At 37.4% G+C, this 22,945-nt stretch overlaps 1 long non-coding RNA gene across 1 annotated transcript in view; it reads right to left on the reverse strand.

Annotated features, from left to right (window-relative positions):
- The window catches only part of LOC129009791 (uncharacterized), a 393,225-nt gene that overhangs the window by 39,898 nt on the left and 330,382 nt on the right, over positions 1-22,945 (reverse strand). The window contains exon 3 of the long non-coding RNA XR_008492847.2: positions 16,017-16,164. This is a non-coding gene — a long non-coding RNA (uncharacterized LOC129009791). The remainder of the gene's footprint in view (positions 1-16,016; positions 16,165-22,945) is intronic.

Consider the following 22,945-nt stretch of genomic DNA (forward strand, 5'->3'; position numbering starts at 1 on the left):
TCATCTCAATAGATGTGGAAAAAGCATTTGACAAAATCCAACATCCCTTTATGATTAAAACCCTCAGTAAAATTGGCATAGAAGGAACATACCCAAAGGCAATACAAGCCATCTGTGACAAACCCACAGCCAACATTATACTAAATGGGAAAAAGTTGAAAGCATTCCCCCTGAGAACTGGAACACAACAAGGATGCTCATTTTCACCACTTGTATTCAACGTAGTATTAGAAGTCCTAACCAGAGCAATCAGACAAGAGAAAGAAATAAAGGACATCCAAATCAGTAAAGAGGAAGTCAAACTGTTGCTGTTTGCTGATGACATGATCGTATACCTAGAAAACCCTAAAGACTCATTCAAAAAGCTCCTAGAACTTGTAAATGAATTCAGCAGTTTCAGGATACAAAATTAATGTACACAAATCAGTAGCTCCGCTATATGCCAACAGCTACCAAGCTGAGAATCAAATCAAGAACTCAATCCCTTTTATGATAGCTGCAAAAATAAAATAAAATACTTAGGCATATACCTAACCAAGGAGGTGAATGACCTCTACAAGGAAAACTATGAAACACTGCAGAAATAAATCATAAGTGGAAATAAATTGAAACACATTCCATGCTCGTGGACGGGTAGAATCAATTTTGTAAAAATGACCATACTGCCAAAAAGCAGTCTAAAAATTAAATGAAATTCCCATCAAAATACCACTGTCATTTTTCACAGAACTAGAAAAAACAATCCTAAAATTTATATGGAATCAAAAAAGCCCACATAGCCAAAGAAAGACTAAGCAAAAAGAACAAATCTGGAGGCATCAATGTTACTTGACTTCAAACTATACTATAATGCCATAGTCACTCAAACAACAGGGTACTGGTATAAAAACAGGCATAGAGACCAATGGAACATAATAGAGAACCCAGAAATAAAGTCAAATATTTACTGTCAACTGATCTTCAACAAAGCAAACCAAAACATAAAGTGGAGAGAGGACACCCTATTCAACAAATGGTGCCGGGATAATTAGCAAGCTACATGTAGATGATGAAGCTGAATCCTCTTCTCTCATCTTATACAAAAATCAACTCAAGATGGATCAAAGACTTAAATCTAAGACCTGAAACTATAAAAATTCTAGAAGATAGCATTGGAAAAATCCTTCTACACTTTGGCTTAGGCAAAGACTTTATGACCAAGAACCCAAAAGCAAATGCGACAAAAACAAAGATAAATAGCTGGGACTTGGTTAAACTAAAAAGCTCCTGCATGGCAAAAGAAACAATCAGCAGAATAAACAGACAACCCACAGAGTGGGAAAAATCTTTGCAATCTACACATACAACAAAGGACTAACATTCAGAATCTACAAGGAACTCAAACAAATTAGAAAAAAAATAACCAATCCCATCAAAAAGTGTGCTAAGGACATGAACAGACAATTCTCAAAAGAAGATCTACAAATGGTCAACAAACAGATAAAAAAAAAAGCTCAATGTCACTAATTATCAGGGAAGTTCAAATCAAAACCACAATGTGATACCACCTTACTCCTGCAAGAATGGCCATAATCAAAAAGTCAAAAATAATAGATGTTGGCATGGATGTGGTGAAAAGGGAACACTTTTACACTGCTGGTGAGAGTGTAAACTAGTACAACCACTATGAAAAACAGTGTGGAGATTTATTAAAGAACTAAAAGTAGAACTACCATTTGATCCAGCAATTCCACTGCTGGGTATCTACCCAGAGGAAAATAAGTCATTATACAAAAAAGATACTGCACAAAAATATGGAATCAGCTCAAGTGCCCATCAATCAATGAGTGGATAAAGAAACTGTGGTATATATATATACATGGTGTATATATATACAGATGGTATACACATATATATATGTATATATATATAATGGAACACTACTCAACCTTAAAAAGGAACAAAATAATGGCATTCACAGAAACCTGGAAGAAATTGGATACCATTATTCTAAGTGAAGTAACTCAGGAATGGAAAACCAAACACTGTATGCTCTCACTCATAAGTGGGAGCTAAGCTATGAGGATGCAAAGGCATAAGAATGATACAATAGACTTTGGGGACTCAGGGGAAAAACCTGTTCCCCAGAAACGTATTGAAATAATAAATAATTGTACTATAAAGATACCTCCATGCCAATGTTCATGGCAGCACTATGCACAATAGCAAAGATATGGAAGCACCTAAATGCCCATCAATGATAGACTGGATAAAGAAAATGTATATAAGCACCATGGAATACTATGCAGCCATAAAAAAGAATGAGCTCATGTCTTTCGTGGGAACATAGATGGAGCAGGAGGCTGTTTTCCTTAGCAAATTAACACAGGAACAGAAAACTAAATACTGCATAGTCTCACTTATAAATGGGTGCTAAATGATAAGAACTTGTGAACTCAAGGAAACAACAGACACTGGGGTCTACTTCAGGGGAACGAGTGGGAGGAGGGAGAGGACCTGAAAAGACAACTATTGGTACTGGGCTTAATAGCTAGGTGGTGTAATAATACATACAACAAACCCCGGTGACATGTGTTTACCTACATAAAAAAACCTTCACATATACTCCCAAACCTAAAATAAAAGTTAATTTAAGAGAATGGGATGAAGCAAGATAAAACAAATTCAAAAGCTAGCAGAAGACAGAAATAATTAAGATAAGAACAGAACTGAGGGAGAAGGAGACATGAAAAACCCTTAAAAAGAAATCAGTGAATCCAGGAGCTGGTTTTTCAAAAAGATCAACAAAGTAGAAAGACCACTAGCCAGACTAATAAAGAAGAAAAGAGAGAAGAATCAAATAGATGCAATAAAAAATGATAAAGGGGATATCACCACTGATCCCACAGAAATGCAAACTACCATAAGAGATGATTATAAACCCCTGTACGCAAATAAACTAGGAAATCTAGAAGAAATGGATAAATTCCTGGATGCATATACCCTCCCAAGACTAAACCAAGAAGTCAAATCCCTGAATACACCAATAACAAGTTCTGAAATTGAAGCAGCAATTAATAGCCTACCAACCAAAAAAAGTCCAGGACCAAATGGATTCACAGCCGAATTCTACCAGAGATACAAAGAAGAGCTGGTACCATTCCTTCTGAAACTATTCCAAACAATAGAAAAAGAGGGAATCCTCCCTAACTCATTTTATGAGGGCGGCATTATCCTGATACCAAAACCTGGCAGAGACACAACAAAAAAAGAAAATTTCAGGCCAATATCCCTGATGAACATTGATGTGAAAATCCTCAATAAAATACTGGCAAACCGAATCCAGCAGCACATCAAAAAGCTTATCCACCACGATCAAGTTGGCTTCATCCCTGGGATGCAAGGCTAGTTCAACATAAGCAAATCAATAATTGTAATCCATCACATAAATAGAACCAATGACAAAAACCACATGATTATCTCAATAGATGCAGAAAAGGCCTTCAAAAAAATTCAACAACCCTTCATGCTAAAAACTCTCAATAAACTAGGCATTGATGGAATGTATCTCAAAATAATAAGAGCTATTTATAAGAAACCCACAGCCAATATCATACTGAATGGGCAAAAACTAGAAGCATTCCCTTTGAAAACTGGCACAAGACAAGGGTGCCCTCTCTCACCACTCCTATTCAACATAGTATTGGAAGTTCTGGCCAGGACAATCAGGCAAGAGAAAGAAATAAAGCGTATTCAATTAGGAAAAAAGGATAACAAATTTTCCCTGTTTGCAGATGACATGACTGTATATTTAAAAAGCCCCATCATCTCAGCGCAAAATCTCCTTAAGTTGATAAGCAACTTCAGCAAAGTCTCAGGATACAAAATCAATGTGCAAAAATCACAAGCATTCCTATACACCAATAACAGACAGAGAGCCAAATCATGAGTGAACTCCCATTCGCAAGTGCTATAAATAGAATAAAATACCTAGGAATACAACTTACAAGGGCTGTGAAGGACCTCTTCAAGGAGAACTACAAACTACTGCTCACGGAAATAAGAGAGAACACAAACAAATGGAAAAACATTCTATACTCACAGATAGGAAGAATCAATGTCGTCAAAATGGCCATACTGCCCAAAGTAATTTATAGATTTAATGCTATCCCGATCAAGCTACCATTGACTTTCTTCACAGTATTGGAAAAAAACTACTTTAAATTTTATATAGAACCAAAAAAGAGCCCGCATAGCCGAGACAATCCCAAGCAGAAAGAACAAAGCTAGAGGCATCACGCTACCTGACTTCAAACTATACTACAAGGCTGCAGTAACAAAAACATCATGGGACTGATACCAAAACAGATATATAGACTAATGGAACAGAACAGATGCCTCAGAAATAACGCCACCCATCTACAACCAACTGATCTTTGAAAAACCTGACAAAAATAAGCAATGGGGAAAGGATTCCCTATTTAATAAATGGTGCTGGGAAAACTGGCTAGCCATATGCAGAAAGCTGAAACTGGATCCCTTCCTTACACCTTATACAAAAATTAACTCAAGATGGATTAAAGACTTAAACGTAAGAACTAAAACCGTAAAATTCCTAGGAAAAAACTAGGCAATACCATTCAGGTTATTGGCATGGGCAAAGACTTCATGACTAAAACACCAAAAGCAATGACGACAAAAGCCAAAATAGACAAATGGGATCTGATTAAACTACAGAGCTTCTGCACAGCAAAAGAAACTATTATCAGAGAGAACAGGTAATCTACAGAATGGGAGAAAATTTTTGTAATCTATCCATCTGACAAAGGGCTAATATCCAAAATCTGCAAGGAACTTAAACAAATTTACAAGAAATAAACAAACAACCCCATCAAAAAGTGGGCAAAGGATATGAACAGACACTTCTCGAAAGAAGACATTTATGCAGCCAACAAACATATGAAAAAATGCTCATCATCACTGGTCATTAGAGAAATGCAAATCAAAACCACAATGAGATACCATCTCATGCCAGTTAGAATGGCGATCATTAAAAAGTCAGGAAACAACAGATGCTGGAGAGGATGTGGAGAAATAGGAATGTTTTTACACTGTTGGTGGAAGTGTAAATTAGTTCAACCATTGTGGAAGACAGTGTGGTGATTCCTCAAGGATCTAGAACCAGAAATACCATTTGACCCAGCAATCCCATTACTGGGTAGATACCCAAAGGATTATAAATCATTCTACAACAAAGACACATGCACACATATGTTTATTGCAGCACTGTTCACAATAGCAAAGACTTGGAACCAACTCAAATGCCTATCAATGATAGACTGCATGAAGAAAATGTGGAAGATATACACCATGGAATACTATGCAGCATAAAAAAGGATGAGTTAATGTCCTTTGCAGGGACATGGATGACGCTGGAAACCATCATTCTTAGCAAACTAATGCAAGAACAGAAAACCAAACACTGCATGTTCTCACTCATATGTGGGAATTGAACAATGAGAACACATGGATACAGGGAGGGGAACATCACACAATGGGGCCTGTCAGGGGGTGGTGGACTAGGGGAGGGATAGCATTAGAAGTAATACCTAATGTAGATAATGGGTTGATGGGTGCAGCAAACCACCATGGCATGTGTACACCTATGTCACAAACATGCACGCTCTGCACATGTACCCCGGAACTGAAAATATTATTTTTTAAAAAATGTGATATACATACATGATGGACTACTATTCAGACACAAAAAAGAATGAAATCCTATCATTTGCAACAACATGGATGGAACTGGAGGTCATTATGCTAAGTGAAACAAGCCAGACATAGAAAGACAAGGTTTGCATGTTCTCACTTATTTGTGAGAACTAAAAATTAAAAAAATTGAACCCACGGAGATAGGAAGTAGAACTATGGTTACCAGAGGCTGGGAAGGGTAGTTGTTGTGAAGAGTGAGGGAAGGAAGGGGGAAGTGGGGATACCTAACGGGTATGAAAATATAGTTAAAGAGAATGAATACGATCCAGTATTTGATTGTCAAACAGGGTGACTACAGTCAACAATAATTTATTACGCATTTTAAAATAACCAAAAGAGTATAACTAGATTCTTTGTAACGCAAAGAAAAGATAAATGCTTGAGGTGATGGGTACTCCATGTGCCCTGATGATGTGATTATTACACACTGTATGCCTGTATCAAAATACCTCATATACCCCTTAAATATATACACTTACTATGCACCTATAAACACTTAAAATAAAAATTTTTTAAATAAAAATTTTTTAAATAAAAATAAAAAGATCAATTTCCTTGGAATAAGATGTTCAAGACTTCCTTGCAGAAAACTACAAAACATAATTGAGATAAATTTAGAATGGCATAAAGGGAGAGAGATACATTGTGTATGAATGCAACTTCCAACATTGCAAAGATATGTTTTCTTCAATCAAAATAACAGGACTTTTTTTGGAACCTGGCAAGCTGATTCTCAAATTGTAATGAAAATGGCAGTGGACCAAAAACCATCAATATACTCTTGAAGAAGAGAGACAAGGTAGGATGACTTGCAATACTGCATATCAAGGCTTATTTGAAAGCTACAGTAAATAAGAAAAAAATAGACAACTGTACCAACAGAATATAATAGAAAATAAAAAGACCCTTGTTTATAAAAAAAACTTGATATACAATATAGTAACCACTAAAGAACAGTGGGGAAAATTCAGTATTTTGAATAAATGATTCTGGGCAGATTGGATATCCATTTGGAAACAGAATAGAATCTTAATTACCTTCCTCCTACCCTGCACAAAGTCCATTCCAAGTAGAACTTAGATATAAATATGATAGAACAATAAACTTTCTAGAGAAAAACGTAATAGAACATTTTCATCTTCTAGGCTAGCCTTAAACAGGAAACAAAAACCAGCTTCTAATCATGTAGGAAAAGATGAAAATTTGGGTTACAGTTAGATGGATAACTTGTTTTCATCAAGACACTTTAAGAACATGGAAATTGGAGATGATATTTGCAAAACACACAACTAACAAAGAGGTTGAATCCAAATTATGTTTAAAAAAAACTCTTCAAATCAATAAGAAAAAGAACAGGCAACACAATAGAAAACTGGGCAAAGACTTAAATAGGCATTTCACAGAATAAGATATCTAAATGGCCCATAAACACACAAAGAAAGGCTCAACCTCATCAGTCATTAAGGAAATACAATTAGTATCACATTGTGATACCATTATAAAACCACCCAAATGGTAATATTAAGATTGAAAATACCAGGTGTTTGCAAGGACATGAAACAATGGGAACTCTTCTACACCTTCTACACTGTGGCCTCCAAACTTTTTCACCATTTTACATCTCCTCCTGCCCTTTGTCCCAACATTTCTCAGAGCATGTGGGAAAGGAAGTCAAAATAAGAGAAATAAGAGAAAGCTACATGCTCCATTGTCCATCACCAGTTCCCCAGCCAAGAGTAGATTGGAATGAAGAGAAAGGGAAGTTTTGCCCCGAATAAGGGATTAACATTCTGAAATAAATTGTCCTTGAGTTTGGAAGGCTTGAAAATGGATTTTTTTTTTTTTTAATGACTGAAATTGCCCTAAGAAGCAGTGAGATTCATTGGTGGTAAGGCAGAGGGAAGGATGAGGCCAAGGTTCAACCAAACTTGAAGACAATTAGGCAAAAGGAATAAGCTTTAGTGATCTATTGTACAGAATGACTGTAATAAATAATAAAGCACTACATATTTCAAAATTGCTCAGAGAGTAGACTTTAAATGTTTTCACCACAAACAAATGGTAAGTATGGGAGCTGATGAATCTGTTAATTAGCCTTATTTAATCATTTCACAATGTAAACACAGATCAAAATATCGCTTTGTACCTCATAATATACACAATTATTATTTGTCAATTAAAAATAACATTTAGAAAAAAACTTAAAGACAATAGTGAGAGAGAAATAAAGTTGGTTAGTGATTTCTCCTGTAGTGGATGATGTGGTTTTCCACCTAGTCTCTCTCCATAACCTTCTCAGGGCTGGAGCTCTTATTTCTCCAGTATTGTGGGTGTTGGCAGCTGCCTGCTCTTAGCTTTCTCAGGGTTGCCTAAAGCCAAAGACAACCACCCTTCTGAGGTCATACTTCCTTCCTGTGTCCCATGACTGGCCTGTGTAGAACACTGTGAAGGGCCCACCTGATTCCAGAGCTCCCTATGGAATGAAATGAGGCCTTGGCTGTGACTGCCATTCAGCTTATCCTTTTACCCCAGGATTTCTCAAATTCAGCACTATTGACATTTTGAGCTGGACAATTCTTTGTTGTGGTGGCCACTCTGTATATTACAGGGTATTTAGCAGTGTCCTTGGCCTCTATCCACTAGATGCCAGTATGTCTCCAGATGTTGCTAAATATATCCTCGGGTTCCAAACCTTCCCAGTTGAGAACCATGATGCAGTCCTGCCCTTTTGACAGTACCCCCGGAGGCACTGATCCTAAGAGCATTCCCCAATAAACTTCCTGCATACAAATCACCAGGTCTGTAGCACACGCAACAAATTCAGTTTACTCAATAAATACGTGTTTATTTATTAGTAAAGTATAGCTGTACTACTGTAATTATATCCCCTGAGGCACTGATCCTAAGAGCATTCCCCAATAAACTTCCTGCATACAAATCACCAGGTCTGTAGCACACACAACAAATTCAGTTTACTCAATAAACATGTGTTTATTTATTAGTAAAGTATAGCTGTACTACTGTAATTATATCATAAACACTATAGAGCATAAACAAAGAACAATTTAAGGTGAGATAAAAAAATAAACATAATTAGTAGTTCTAGCATTTTCCCCTACTCCTCAAAAGAATGTTTACTAGCACCTTCTAGGGAGCCTAAACTCTACATTGGAGACCAGTACCCTGGGAGCTGGGAGGCATCAACAAAAAGAATGAAGGTGGAGTGTTCAGCCTTACTCACACTGAGTTAAGGGAAAACAGGGAGGATACTTAAAATAAAAATGTTAGGGGTGACATGGTGATGGGCGGCAAGATGGAAAAAATCTTTGGTTTATATCCAGATGATATTGATCACTTCAGTAGATATTAGATAAAAGGGACTTGTAGCTAAATAAAGGTCATGTCTTACAGTGTCTACAAATTACCTACTTAAATTCCTATGGAAAAAAAAAGTAAAACGAAACTTTAAAAGGTAGCAAGGGCAATGAGAAGTAAAGATAAGAAAGACCACGAATCGAAAGTTAAGAGGGAATTGATTTTAGTTGTATCATTATTGGTAGGCCAGGCGCAGTGGCTTGCACCTCTAATCCCAGCACTTTGGGAGGCTGAGACATGCAGATCAACTGGGCCCAGGAGTTTGAGACCAGTCTGGGCAACATGGTGAAACCCTGTCTCTACAAAATATACAAAAATTAGACTGGTGTGGTGGTACGTGCCTGTAGTCCCAGCTACTCAGGAGGCTGAGGTGGGAGGTTCACCTGAGCCTGGGAAGTGAGAGGCTGCAGTGAGCCATGATCGTGCCACTGCACTCCAGCCTGGGTGACAGAGACTCTGTCTCAAAAAAAAAATAAAAAACTATCATTATTGGATTACAGATAAATTCTTGAACTTCCAACACATTCTTTTACCTCTAAACTTAACATTAGGCCATCACAACCTTTTATGAGCTTATTAAAATAATACCATACCATTAGAAATAAATAGAAAGTTTTAAAGATTCACACAGAAATTGATAGATAATTGTAGTAAGATACTTCATTCCATTATCTGTCCATTTTAGATGAAGTAGTAAAAATAAATGAGATACAGGCTTTGAATAATGTTAAGTAATAATGTTGGAAACATGCTTTTTCCCATTTACATTTAAGGCCTAAGTTTCTAACCACTCTTGGAGCATTCCTCAGCTTTTTCTGAAAGTGAGAGAGTTTCAGGGTAATAATCCATGTATCCTCAGGACCAAGTCCCTCATAGATGGAGCTATAGAGGCCAGGCACAGTGGCTTACACCTGTAATCCCAGCACTTTGGGAGGCCAAGGCGGGCGGATCACGAGGTCAGGAGATTGAGACCATCCTGGCCAACATGGTGAAACCCCATCTCTACTAAAAATACAAAAATTGGTTGGGCATGGTGGCGTGTGCCTGTAATTCCAGCTACTCGGGAGGCTGAGGCAGGAGAATCTCTTGAACCAGGGAGTCGGAGGTTGCAGTGAGCCAAGATCACGCCACTGCACTCCAGCCTGGCAACAGAGCAAGGCTCCATCCCAAAAAAAAAAAAAAAAAAAATAGATGATGCTATACACCTCTGTGTATTCTAGAAAAGCATGGGACAAGCTCTTTTCTCAAACATGACAGTAAATGTGTACTTAATATTATATCAAAAGAAAAAACAAGAAATAATTTAAGAGAAACTTGATTGGAACATTCTATTTTTCTGGTAGTCAAAAAGTAAAATAAAACAAACAATCAACAACAAGATTGATCAGCCTAACTACCTAAAACAAAGCAATCATCAAAACAAATAATATGTACTCAAGTTTATATCAATAAAATGTAAACCTTAGATGAAACTGATACATTCCTAGAAAAATATAACCTACCAATACTGACTCACCAAAAAAATGCTTTGTATTATAACTGTTAAGTTGACTAAGCATTTAAAAATCTACATTCAAAGAATAAATGAGCTGAAATAAATTTACAAGGTGAATTCCACCAAACATTCAAAACCAGGTTACCCCAATCTTATTAAAACCCTTACAAAATGAACAAAGAGGAAGCAAACATTCTCTAACTCAAATTCACAGGAAAAAAAGAAAAACAAAGGACATGGAAGGCCAAGCTACAGAAGAAATGAAAAATACAAATGCACATATTAAAAAAGATCCAACTGCACCATTAGCTACCAATTCAAATCAAAACCATAATTAGGTGCCAGTTTTGCTTCTCAAATTTGCAATTACTTTGTGGGTACAGTGCATTGAAGACTGGTAAGGGAACAAATTGTTACAACTTTTATAGAGAGCAACAGGAGAAATCTGGCAAGATGTATCAAAAGCCCTTTAAAATGTATATTTTAAATAGTTATTCTACTTATAGGAATGTATTTTTAGCAAATAATCAGAAATGTGGGCAAATAGGGATGTCTATCACAATATGATTAAAAATAAGAATCAATTAAAATTATAATATTCATATGTGGGAGAATTCTTAAATATATCCTAATATATTCATTCAAAAGAGTGGTTTGCACCATATAAATAATATAAGGAATTGAAATAATTCAAAGAATATTTAGAAACATACAAAAAATATAATGACACAATATTATATATGCATAGAAAAGAAAACTAGAGATGAAACATAACCCCACTTTGTATGAAAAACACTGAAGATTAAGACATTAAAGACATCAAAACATTGATAGAGATTGATATGGTTTGGCTGTGCCCCCCACAAATCTCATCTTGAATTGTAGTTCCCATAATCCCCATGTGTTTTGAGAGGGACCTAGTGGGAGGTAATTTAATCACAGGTGCAGTTACCCTCATGCTGTTCTCGTGATAGTGAGTGAGCTCTCACGAGATCTGATGGTTTTAAAAGACACTTTTCCCTCTTTTGCTCAGCACTTCTTCTTGCTGCTGCCATGTGAAGAAGGACACGTTTGCTTCCCCTTCCACCATGATTGTAAGTTTCCTGAGGCCTCTCCAGCCCTGAGGAACTGTGAGTCAATTAAACCTCTTTCCTTTATAAATTACCCAGGCCCAGGTATGTCTTTATTAGCAACATGAGAACAGACTAACACAGAGGTTATTTTTATGTCGCTAAGAACATATGTGATTTTTTTATTCCTTTGTTTTCCCCAAGTTTTCTGCGAGTATATATCACCTTATAACCAGAAGAAAAAAATAGTCTTTTTAAGGATCTGATGAACTTATCTATGGTGTAAAGGTTATAACTAGAGTAGGGATTAAATAGAACAAATGGAAAAACTTTGACTTATCACTTTAGGAAACATTGCAAGAGAATTAAGAAGAATAAGTAAAAAACACAAACTATTTGGAGCTGGATAGACATAGTTTTTTTTTCTTAAATAAAAAAAAGTATTATTATTCTTATTCAGTCTTACTCTGTCACCCAGGCTGGAGTACAGTGGGGTGATTATGGCTCACCACAGCCTTGACCTCCCCAGGCTCGAGCAAGCCTCCCACCTCAGCCTTCCCAGTAACTGGGACCACAGGCAAGCACCACCACACTCGGCTAATTTTTGTACTTTATTTTTTTTAGAGACAGGGTTTTGCCATGTTGCCGAGGCTGGTCTCGAACTCCTGGACTCAAGTGATCCACCTGCCTCAGCCTCCCAAAGTGCTGGGATTACAGGCATGAGCTACTGCACCCGGCCTAGACATAGATTTCAGTCTTGATTTAACTACCTATTAAATATGTCATATTTGGAGCTTTCTTATCTACAGACTAAATACCCTTCCTTGCATGACTCTTGTCTGAAATGGAGTTTACATAGTTAATGGGCCTGGCATGATGTCTAATGTAGAGTAGATTTTCCAAAAATGTTTCATCATGTCCCCTTACTGATACCTAGATCTTATCTTTTGATAGCTCAGCCTTAATCTTTTGCCTAAGATCAAGTTAATGTTGCCAGTATTTCCACTATGATCAATTAAAACTTGATTCCATAAGGCCTCATCCATGGAAGGTAAATTTAAAATGACATTTGGCACAGCTGAATACAAAAATACATCTCCTTCCATAATTAATAAAGACAGGAAAATATTTATTCAAAGAGGACTGAAAAAAAAATGTTACCTGAATTGACAATTATTTGACTGAGCTTACGAATCATTTCATTTAGAAGTCAAACCAGTGGTACATGGAGATGATTAAAGTGAGTCAATTTATTAATTAGATAATACCCTAGTTATCCATTTTCTTCCCTATCAGGAATTTGTAAAGGACAAAAATTTCCACGTTGTTGTGAAAGGCAAAATTAGAACACGTCTCACTGAACTATTACATAAACTGTTCTTGCATGCTCTAATTTTATTTAAAATTAGAAATAGCTTCAGAGGTATTAATAGAATCAATAAATAGTGATATGTAATCAATATTTGATGTTGATAATTTTTTATTGATTTTACTGTGTTGATTATAAAGAACTTAAGGGAACACCAGGCACCATGTTTCCAAAATATCTGGCTTGTTTAAATATACACAAAACAGAGCTATACACTAGTACATAAATAATCTAGATTAAGACAACCGTTTGTACAACGATTTTGTAGTGGCCTATATTTTTATCATCTCAAGCAAACATTCTTTGTCATGAGTCCTTGAATAAACGAAGAAAACATCTCGGTGTAAAGAAAATGAATTTTGCTTTTTTTGGGCATAATATTTTATTTCTTTCTATCACAAAGCTGAAAAATTGAGCAGTGATGCTTGTCAGCTTATTCTTTTCAGCTGAATGGAATGGAAAATCACACAAAATTGAACACAGAAACTGCCTTGACCTTCTCAATTGCTTGAAAATGGAAGTGTTTATTCAAGTATTTACATGGTGGCCCTGGCTCATGGTGCCTTTGATTAATATAAACTGTTTTTCTAAGATAAGCAGCTCAAGGCATATGCTTTCTTCACTTCATCTCTGCTAAACTTCTCCATCTAGCACAACTTAGAGGCCCTGAAAAAAAATCGTTTGTTTGTCCTTTCTCACCTGGACTCCTGTAACAGGAACCCAACAGATGTGTAGGCTTGCCCTCTTGTCATTTTATGATCCATTCTCCACAGAGCACTGGAGCCATCTTTATAAAATGCAAATCAGCTTCTCTTCCTTCCTTAGTTAAAACACTCAAATGGCAGCCAATCGTAATTAGAATAAAATCTTAACCTCTTCCACATCTGACTTCATCTTGCACTACTAACCCTCTCCTCACTGGGCTGTAACTATACTCTCCTTTTTATCGTTGTTCAATCACACTAAGTTCATTCCCACTGCAGGAACTTGTCCTTGCTATTCTCTCTGCCAGGAATGCCTTGCTCCTAGACTTTACTACATCTGCCTTCTTTTTCGCATTCAGGTCTTGGCTCAGATATCATCTTTTCAGAGAAATCTTCTAACTTTCTAATCCAAAGTGGAACACCCCTGCTCCCCGTTACTTTCTGTAGGTCTGTCATTGTTGTTTCCATACCACTTATTACTAGCTGGCATTATTTTATTCATTTATTTTCTTATTTATTGTTTTCTATTCTTCACTAAAATTTCATCTCCATAAAGGCAAATATCTTGTTGATTGTATTCACTGCAGTATTCTTAACATCCCGGATAGTGACTTAACACATACTGTTCTGTTTGTAAATAGTTTTTACATAAACATTCATCTGTGCAACTAATCAATTGAAGTTTTTTTATTTACAAGCAACAGAAACTAACTCCAGTGAATTGGAGCAGAAAAGTACCTATTGAAAAACATGTTTAATTTTATGTGTCAACTTGATTGGGTTACTGGGTGCCCAGATATTGGGTCAAACATTATTCTGGGTATTTCTATAATGGTAGTTTTGGATGAGGTTAACATTTAAATTGGTAGACTGAATAAAACAGATTGCTCCCCCTCAATTTCTGTGGGCAACCATTCAATTGGTTGACGAAAGGTCTGAATAGAATGAAAGGCTGACCTCCCTGGAGTAAGATAAAATTCTGCTTTCCTGACTGCATTTGAGCTGGATATTGGCTTTTTTCCTTTTCTGAAACTTGAACTGAAATATTGGTTCTTCCTGAGTCCCCAGGCTGCCAGGCTTCAGACTGGAACTACACAATGGGATCTCCCAGGTCTCCAGCTTGTTCACTCGCCCTGCAGATCTTGAGGCTTTCCAGACTCCATAGTCATGTGAGCCAATGCCCTATACTAAATACTAAATCTCTTTATATACGCATGTCCTATTGGTTGTTTCTCTGGAGAATCCTAACTAAAACAGAAGGATATCAAGTGGCTCACAGAATAGCCAGAATAACTAGAAAAAGAGCCTTGGAAAATGGGGAGGAACAAAGCCCTTAGAAGGCCAAAACCACAACTGAAATGACACAAAGGAAAAGTCCGGCTAGAACAATGCTGCCTTTAGCCCTGCTAGTCATGGCCACCGGACACCCTTCTACTCTTGCCACTGCCATAGCTGCTGCTGGATGCTGGCACTCTCACCACTAGACTGAACTCTCACTGTCCTTGCTTCTTTATGTCCTTTCTTCTATGCTTAAGTTTTCCTGCAGCAACAGTCTTGGCCACATGTCCACAACCCTACTTGAGGTGGCGCGGTGGCTCACGCCTGTAATCCCAGCACTTTGGGAGGCTGAGGTGGGTGGATCACGAGGTTAGGAGATTGAGACCATCCTGGCTAACACGGTGAAACCCTGTCTCTACTAAAAATACAAAAAATTAGCCAGGCGTGGTGGCGGGTGCCTGTAGTCCCAGCTACTCGGGAGGCTGAGGCAGGAGAATGGCGTGAACCTGGGAGGTGGAGCTTGCAGTGAGCCGAGATCGTGCCACTGCACTCCAGCCTGGGCAATGGAGCAAGACTCTGTCTCAAAAAAAAAAAAAAAAAAAAGCTTCTGGCCTTTGAGGCTTTTGAAATAAAAAATAGGTCTTGTCACTATAAAATCATAAAATGTGAAAAGCAAATCATTGCTTTATATATTTTATCATTAATTATGACCTAGAAATACATTGATCTTGCTACACTCATCACAGATCTTTTCATTTATTCAACAATCATATATTAAATATCTTATAATTTCCTCTATGATATTTGCTGAGTTAATCAACAGTTACAGAAACATGACCACAATCTCAAGATTGGCTAAAATTAGCCCCATAAAGTATGAAGAGCTCTATAAAATCCTAATGATCTCTATAAAATCCTATAGATGCTTAGGTATCTATAGGCAGCTTTGAAAGGCTGATAAAAAGACTTACCTCCACTGCAAGGCCAAGAATTCATAATCATGTAGATCTCCTGTATGAGTTCCTCTTCACAGCAGAGATAGATTTGGACCCTAGACCCAGATGTTGCATTCCCTCACAAAACGACTGTGAGCAGGTCTCTAAGCCTTGGTTTCTTTACCTATAAAATGAGAATAATAATAAAGTTATTATTATTAACAGAGCCTTCTATTACTTCCTCACCAAGTTTTTCTGAGGATCATATAGGATAATACATGAGTAGGTCTCAAATGAAAGGTATGCAAAATACATGTAAAATATCAATAGTATTGTTGTGTAAGTAGTAAGACCCTACTGCAATTGAAAAGCCACATCCATTCTAATTGAAATGAAAGCCACATCCATTCTAATCACAAGAGCTACTCTCTTAGTTTTGTGCTGCTATAACAAAAATACTTGAGATTGGCTGATTTGTAAAAAACAGGCATTTATTTTCACAGTGCAGGAGGCTAGGAAGTCCAAGATCAAGGTGTTGACAGGTCATCTGGTGAGCACTGCTCTCTGTTTCCAAGATGGCACCTGGTGCTGCATCCTTCAAGGGGAGGAATGTGTTGTCCTCACATGGTAAAAGGCAGAAGGGTGAGGGAGCCAAAGCATTAATTGTGCCTCTTTTATAAGGGCCTTAATCCCATTCACCAGAGAGGGAACCCTCATTGGCCTAATCACCTCTTAAAGGCCCCTTAACACCATTATATTGGCCATTATGTTTCAACACCCGAATTTTGGAGGGGACACATCCAGACCACAGCTGCTACTATTTATTTATCTCTTGCCCAATTCTCTAAATATGCATAGCTCCTCATTCTCTCATTGTGTCTTCTCCTGCCAACTTGACTAAGTAAAGCATCACTCAGCTTCTGGATCCTCTCCTTTTCTCTTGGCTGGCTGCTTCATATTGGAGAGACTTCAGCTAAACTAGTTGATCTCCCTCCATGGGGGAAGAAGGATTTATTTGATAGATGAGTTTGAGGTAGGAAAGTGACCCTGTTTAGACTGACAAATACCAAGAAGTCATTTTTGCCCTATATGTCATGTTGGCTATTTTTTCCTATTACTTGACCAATCTTCCATAGAAAAATAAAATTCTCATTATAATGTGTATTACCTATAAGCATTATCTTAATTATTATAAAATCTCAGGTCCTGGAGATTTGGTTAGTTTATGTGCTATGGCTGGCTACTTAACACAGAGTATTTTACATATATTAATTCTAGGCAAATATCCTTTTATGATATTTTAGCAACTCAACCTTTAGTCATAACCAAAGAATTATAAATTTTCCACTTGTGAATACCTCAAAATATGTATTCATTTTAACTCGCTAACATGGTAAAACATGGAAAACGTGATCTATAAAGAATAAACATAAGTCATGGTGCTTACAACACAATAGAAGCACAGTGGGTAGATTTCTGTTTAAAGGCTCAGCTCAACAGGGAATAGAAAAAAAGAAAACAAATGTCTCTGCCCTGCTAAGAGAAGCCTTGCCTTTGTGTGCTGTTTCCTGGCAGATGAAAAGGCAGAGAAGCTCCAGCTTGTACTGCTCTCTTAGGATTTGAAGGAACAAAAGAAAAGTAAACACTTCTCTGCTTCTAAGAATGACGTTTAGGCAAAAATAGTCTATCTTTTCTTTTTGTTTCTTCTCCTTCCTTTATTATTAAACAAAAAAGACTAATGGTAAGGTGAAAATCCTTTTTGAAATTATTTTTAATTTGTGTTAAAAGTTTAGTCGTTTTTTGAAAATTATAGCAGAGCTTATTTTGTTTCCCTCCTTCAAATTGTCTAATGCGATATTCAGTTGTTAATTCTTGAGTAACTTTTGATTCTTTGGTGGTGCAATCAAAATTGAAGACCACCAATTTATTCAAATGATATATTATTCCAACCACTATAAAGAGTACCCTCGGTTAACACTGATTGTAAATGATTTCCATATGCAAACTAACTCCTTCTCTCAAAGCCTCTTTCCTAGGACTTCAACTCATTTTATACGCTATTATGATCTGAGTGTTTGTGATCCGCCCCCCCCCCAAATTTTTATGTTGAAATTCTAACCCACAAGTGATGAGATTAAGAGGTAGAACCTTTGTGAAGTGATTAGATCATGAGAGTGGAACCCTCATGGACCAAATTAGTGCCCTTATAAAAAAGGTCCAAGGTGGATCACCTGAGGTCAGGAGTTCAAGACCAGCCTGGCCAACATGGTGAAAACCCATCTCTACTAAAAATACAAAAATTAGCTGGGCATGATGGTGGGTGTCTGTAATCCCAGCTACTCAGGAGGCTGAGGAAGGAGAATCACTTGAGCCTGGGGGTGGAGGTTGCAGTGAGCCAAGATCACGCCATTGCACTCCAGCCTGGGCGACAAGAGCAAGACACCGTCTCAAAAAAAAAAAAAAAAAATGGCCCAAGAGAGACCCCTGGTACTTTTCACCATGTGAGGACACAGTGAGAAGGTGTCATCTATAAACCAGAAGTGGGTCCTCACCAGACACCAAATCTGTCCATGCCTTCACCTTCATCTTGGGCTTCCCAACCTCCAGAACTGTGAGAAATAAAGTTCTACTTTCTATAAGCCACCTAGTTGATAGTATTTTGTTACAGTAGCCCAAACCGACCAAGGCATATACCCACTTCAATGATATGCCATGATGGTAGCCAATGCTAGCACAGACTTAAGACTTAATAAAAATATTATCATGTCACAATTCTGACCTCAGCAATAGTACCAGGCTCCTGGATCCATTGGTAGGGAATTTGAAACCCTCAAATGGATGGCTAAAGTTATGCTAAAGTGCTCAGTCCCAATCCACACTGAGACAAGGGCTTCCACTACCACCTCTGTCTCATGAACCCTATTTCAAAGAGCAGTGCATGTGCAAGAACCATTTTCTCACTCAATCCAAAAACCATCACCAAAATAATGTCTGGCAAACTGCATTCAACATCTTCATCTTCTAACATAAAGTGTAAGATGATAATATTTTTATTAGTGTGCCATGATAATATTTTTTATTAAACCCTAGCATGTTAATACAGGTCCCCATTGCTAAAATCCTTTATTTTTGTATCTTCCTGACTTTGGGGGTAAGATACTGAGTTGAATTGTCTAAAGAGAAGAGAATCTTCTTTGACAGTTTTTGCCAAGTAGATCAACAAATGCCTTTGACATTAAAAATACCATAAAGCCTAAACTGGATGCTCTTAACCCCTGGTGTCCTATTCTTATGGATTTTCTCCTAAACCCTCTGGTAATTCCTTTTTAGTATTTTTCTAGGGCTCTTTTTTCTCCCTTTTCTTGTGGGTATCAGCAGCCTCTCTTTTAACACTCTAGACTGTGGCTCACAAACTCAAGTGATAACACAGATCTGTAGATAACATGAATAAATGAAGCAGGTGGTAGGAAGGAAAAATTATGTGGCTCTCTTACTCTTTACTTTTTCCATCTTTGATATAGTAAAGACATACCTTTTCTCTTAGAAAAACAACAACCACCACCACAACAGAAAACAAATACAAGCATAATCTTAAATGGCAGCTAGTATTCAATGTCAGGGAGATAAGAAGGAGTGGATGTGTCTACGGAAAACAGGAAACAGCTGTTTCTCAGCTTCAGCCAATGTCAGCCAATAGGCAATATTAACCATTAGCAAATTTTTTTCCATTTCTCAAGACAATCTGAAATTCAGGCTTTCATTTGAAATCTCTGATGTTTAAAAATTTGCTTGAGGATAACATATCTACATGCCAGAAATAGCATGCTAAAGAGAATACATCTCCATGACAGAAATGGTCAGTGGGTTGCCAGTTCGTGGCTTCTTTATCACAAATTACTAAAGGCAGTGCTTTTCAAACTGCAGAGGACAACCCACTGATGGCTCATGTCACCAGTCTCATGGGTTGCAAGTAGCATTTTTAAATGAAATAGAATTGCATAGAAGAAAATGGAATAGAAAGCAACAGAATTTATCACATTTAATGGGGTAGGAATTGTAAAAGAAGACCTGTGTGTATGTGTGTCTGTGTGTGTAGTAGGTCTCTGTAAAAAAAAAAAAAAAAAATCTACTGCTGACTGTAGTCAATACGTTTGAAAGTCACTGCCTTGGTAACATTATTTTACCCACTTACTGTCAAATGACATTTAAATGCCAATGGTTTTGAAAAGTATATCTACAGGCTAGATTTTTATCTTGAACTCAGACCCATATTTTCAACTATCTACCAGATATTAGCACTTGGATGTTCCACACATCCCACAAATTGAATAATAGAATGATTAAAATAATGGGCTTTGTAGCCAGATTTGAGTTTGAATTGTGGGATTTCTCAGCCTGTTTTCTCATTCTTAAAGTCGGAATAATTAAAACCTCAAAATAGTGCTGTAAGAATTTATGTCCTTAGAACAGTGCCTGGCTCACACAAAAATAAACAAATATTGCTTGAGCACCAACCACGTTCCAGGTATTGTTCTAGGCACTACAGATTGATGAGAAAATTCAGCCCCCCCCCCACCATACGAGACAATGCTGCTTTTCAGCGGTTTGAGAAAAAAGTTGAAATCAACAAAACATCCCCTTCATGTTTTACTGCATACATACAGTAATCCTTTTAAAATGTATTCCATCAGCAACCTTTTCAAATAGCATCTTTGAAGTTTACTGAGTTATGACCACAGAATGACCTCCTTCCTGCTGAGTGTGAGTAAGCCTTCTCTCCCTGCCCCAGCTAACCACCAGGCAATTCTCAGAGAGGTCTCAGTTGTACTTGGGTACAAAATAGAACCTCTAATGTTATTGGGTGAAGGAACTTATGTGCAGCGTTCCCAGGTTCTAGTGAATAAGATGATGTCCTTTGCCCTTGTGAAGTTTGCTGACAGTGACCACATAAACAGATACATACATGATAGCATAATTTCAGCTGATATCGTACTGTTGTAAGTATTGTTACAATGCTGATGATGATTGCGATGATAAAGTAAAACCATAAACACATTATTTCCCCACTCTTTCTCCTTACACCTACCTCCTTCTCACCCTGTATTTCTAGCTGGATGAATCACATCACCTTTCACACTGTTGCCCAAGCCAAAGGCATCTATCTAGTCTATAGGCTCTACTCTATATTTCTGAAATCCATCTACTTTTCACTCTTACTATCATTGTGCTATGCCAGATTCCTACCATCACTCACCCAAGGTTCTGTGGCAAACTCTTGATTGGCCTTTCTGCTTCCAGATCCATCCCCTCTTAATACATCATTCACATTGAAATCAGACTCCATCTAGAAAGGATCTAGCCATGTCTGTTCATTTTCTAACCCTTTAAGGTCTCCCCATTGTCATCTGTAGAAAGTCTAAGCTCCTGGTGGATTTACCAGACCCTTTGTGATCTTAGCCTTGTTCAACTCTCAAGCATCATCGTTCTCAAATTCTGTCTTCTTGTTAATTAGAATGACTTACACACATAAATTTTTAAAGTTCTCTTTTACTTCCAGGCTTTTATCTAGACCACTCTTCCTCCTGGAAATCTTTTTGCTCTACCTGCTTTCTTACTTCCAACATTCCCCGCACCTCCCACCACACACACACTCTTCCACCCTTCAATTAAGTGCACTTTGAAATTGTTTGTTTTCTTGACTCTCTCCTTTTAAGGGGAGATGTCTTTATTGGCGTATTCCCATTAACTAAAGTAAAATGCCTAGGTCCTTGTATTTGTTTCCTATTACTGCTGTAACAAATTTTCACAAACATAATGGCTTAGAACAATATAAGTTTATCATCTAATGTTCTGCAAACCAGAAGTCTGACAGGTCTCATCAGGTTAAAATCAAGATATTGGCTAAAATCAAGGCATCAGCTAAAATCAAGACACCAGCAGGACTGCATTGTTGCATTCCTTTCTGTAGGGTCTAGGTAGGATCCATTTCCTTGCCTTTTCCAACTTCTAGAGATCATGCACATTCCTTGGCTTGAAGCTGCCTTCTTTCTATTTTCAAAACTAGAATAGGTGAGGGAAGTCCTTCCCACTTGGAATCACTCTGACCTCCTCATTTGCCTCTCTCTTCCATTTTTAAGGTCCCTTATAATTATGTATCACCTGGATAGTCCAGAACAATCTCCTTATTTTAAGATAATCTGATTAGCAACCTTAATTCTATTTGCTGCTTTAATTCTTCTTTGTCATGTAAGGTAATATATTTGTAGGCTTCTGGGATTAGGACATGGACATCTTTGGGAGGCCATTACTCAGACTACCACGGCCCCCATTAATGGCTCATAAATTGATACGCAAATAAGGTGTCCAGTGGATCATTACAGGGGCTGCTGTGGTGAATGGCTGTTATTCTTGCCTGCCTATCACTTATTTTCTTTCTTATGGCAATGACATCTTCATATTTCCAGAGGAGCTCTTTCTCCCCCATCTTCACACAATCTTAGTGGGTGTATTAGTTAAGGTAAGGCTTAATATCTAGTGCCAAAATTTCAGTTGCCTCAAAAAAAAATTTTTTTAATGATTTCTTGCTCACATAAAGGTCCAATGAGTATTTCTAGTATGGCTATTTTCCTTCGAGTAGTTCAGAGGACTCAAAGACCCTGGTTCCTTCCATCTTGAAACTTCTCCATCACAAAACACAATTGCCAATGTCATCTGGGAATCGTCTTCGATTTATTCATCTGGAGACAGAAAAGAGCATGAACACGTAGGGAAGATTTCTATAGGGCACATCAGGAACTGGCATATATCATTTCTGCTCATATTCTAAGGACTGGATGTCAGTCCCATGACTATACCTAATGAGAAAAGAGATTAGAAATGTGGTCTGACCATGCTCAGAAAGACAGGAAATGGATAAGAAGACCATCTAGCTGTTTCTGCCACAGTGAGACTGTTAAACAATAGCA

The sequence above is a fragment of the Pongo pygmaeus genome, chromosome 10 (assembly GCF_028885625.2).
Source record: "Pongo pygmaeus isolate AG05252 chromosome 10, NHGRI_mPonPyg2-v2.0_pri, whole genome shotgun sequence".
In the NCBI taxonomy this organism is placed as follows: Eukaryota; Metazoa; Chordata; class Mammalia; order Primates; family Hominidae; genus Pongo; species Pongo pygmaeus.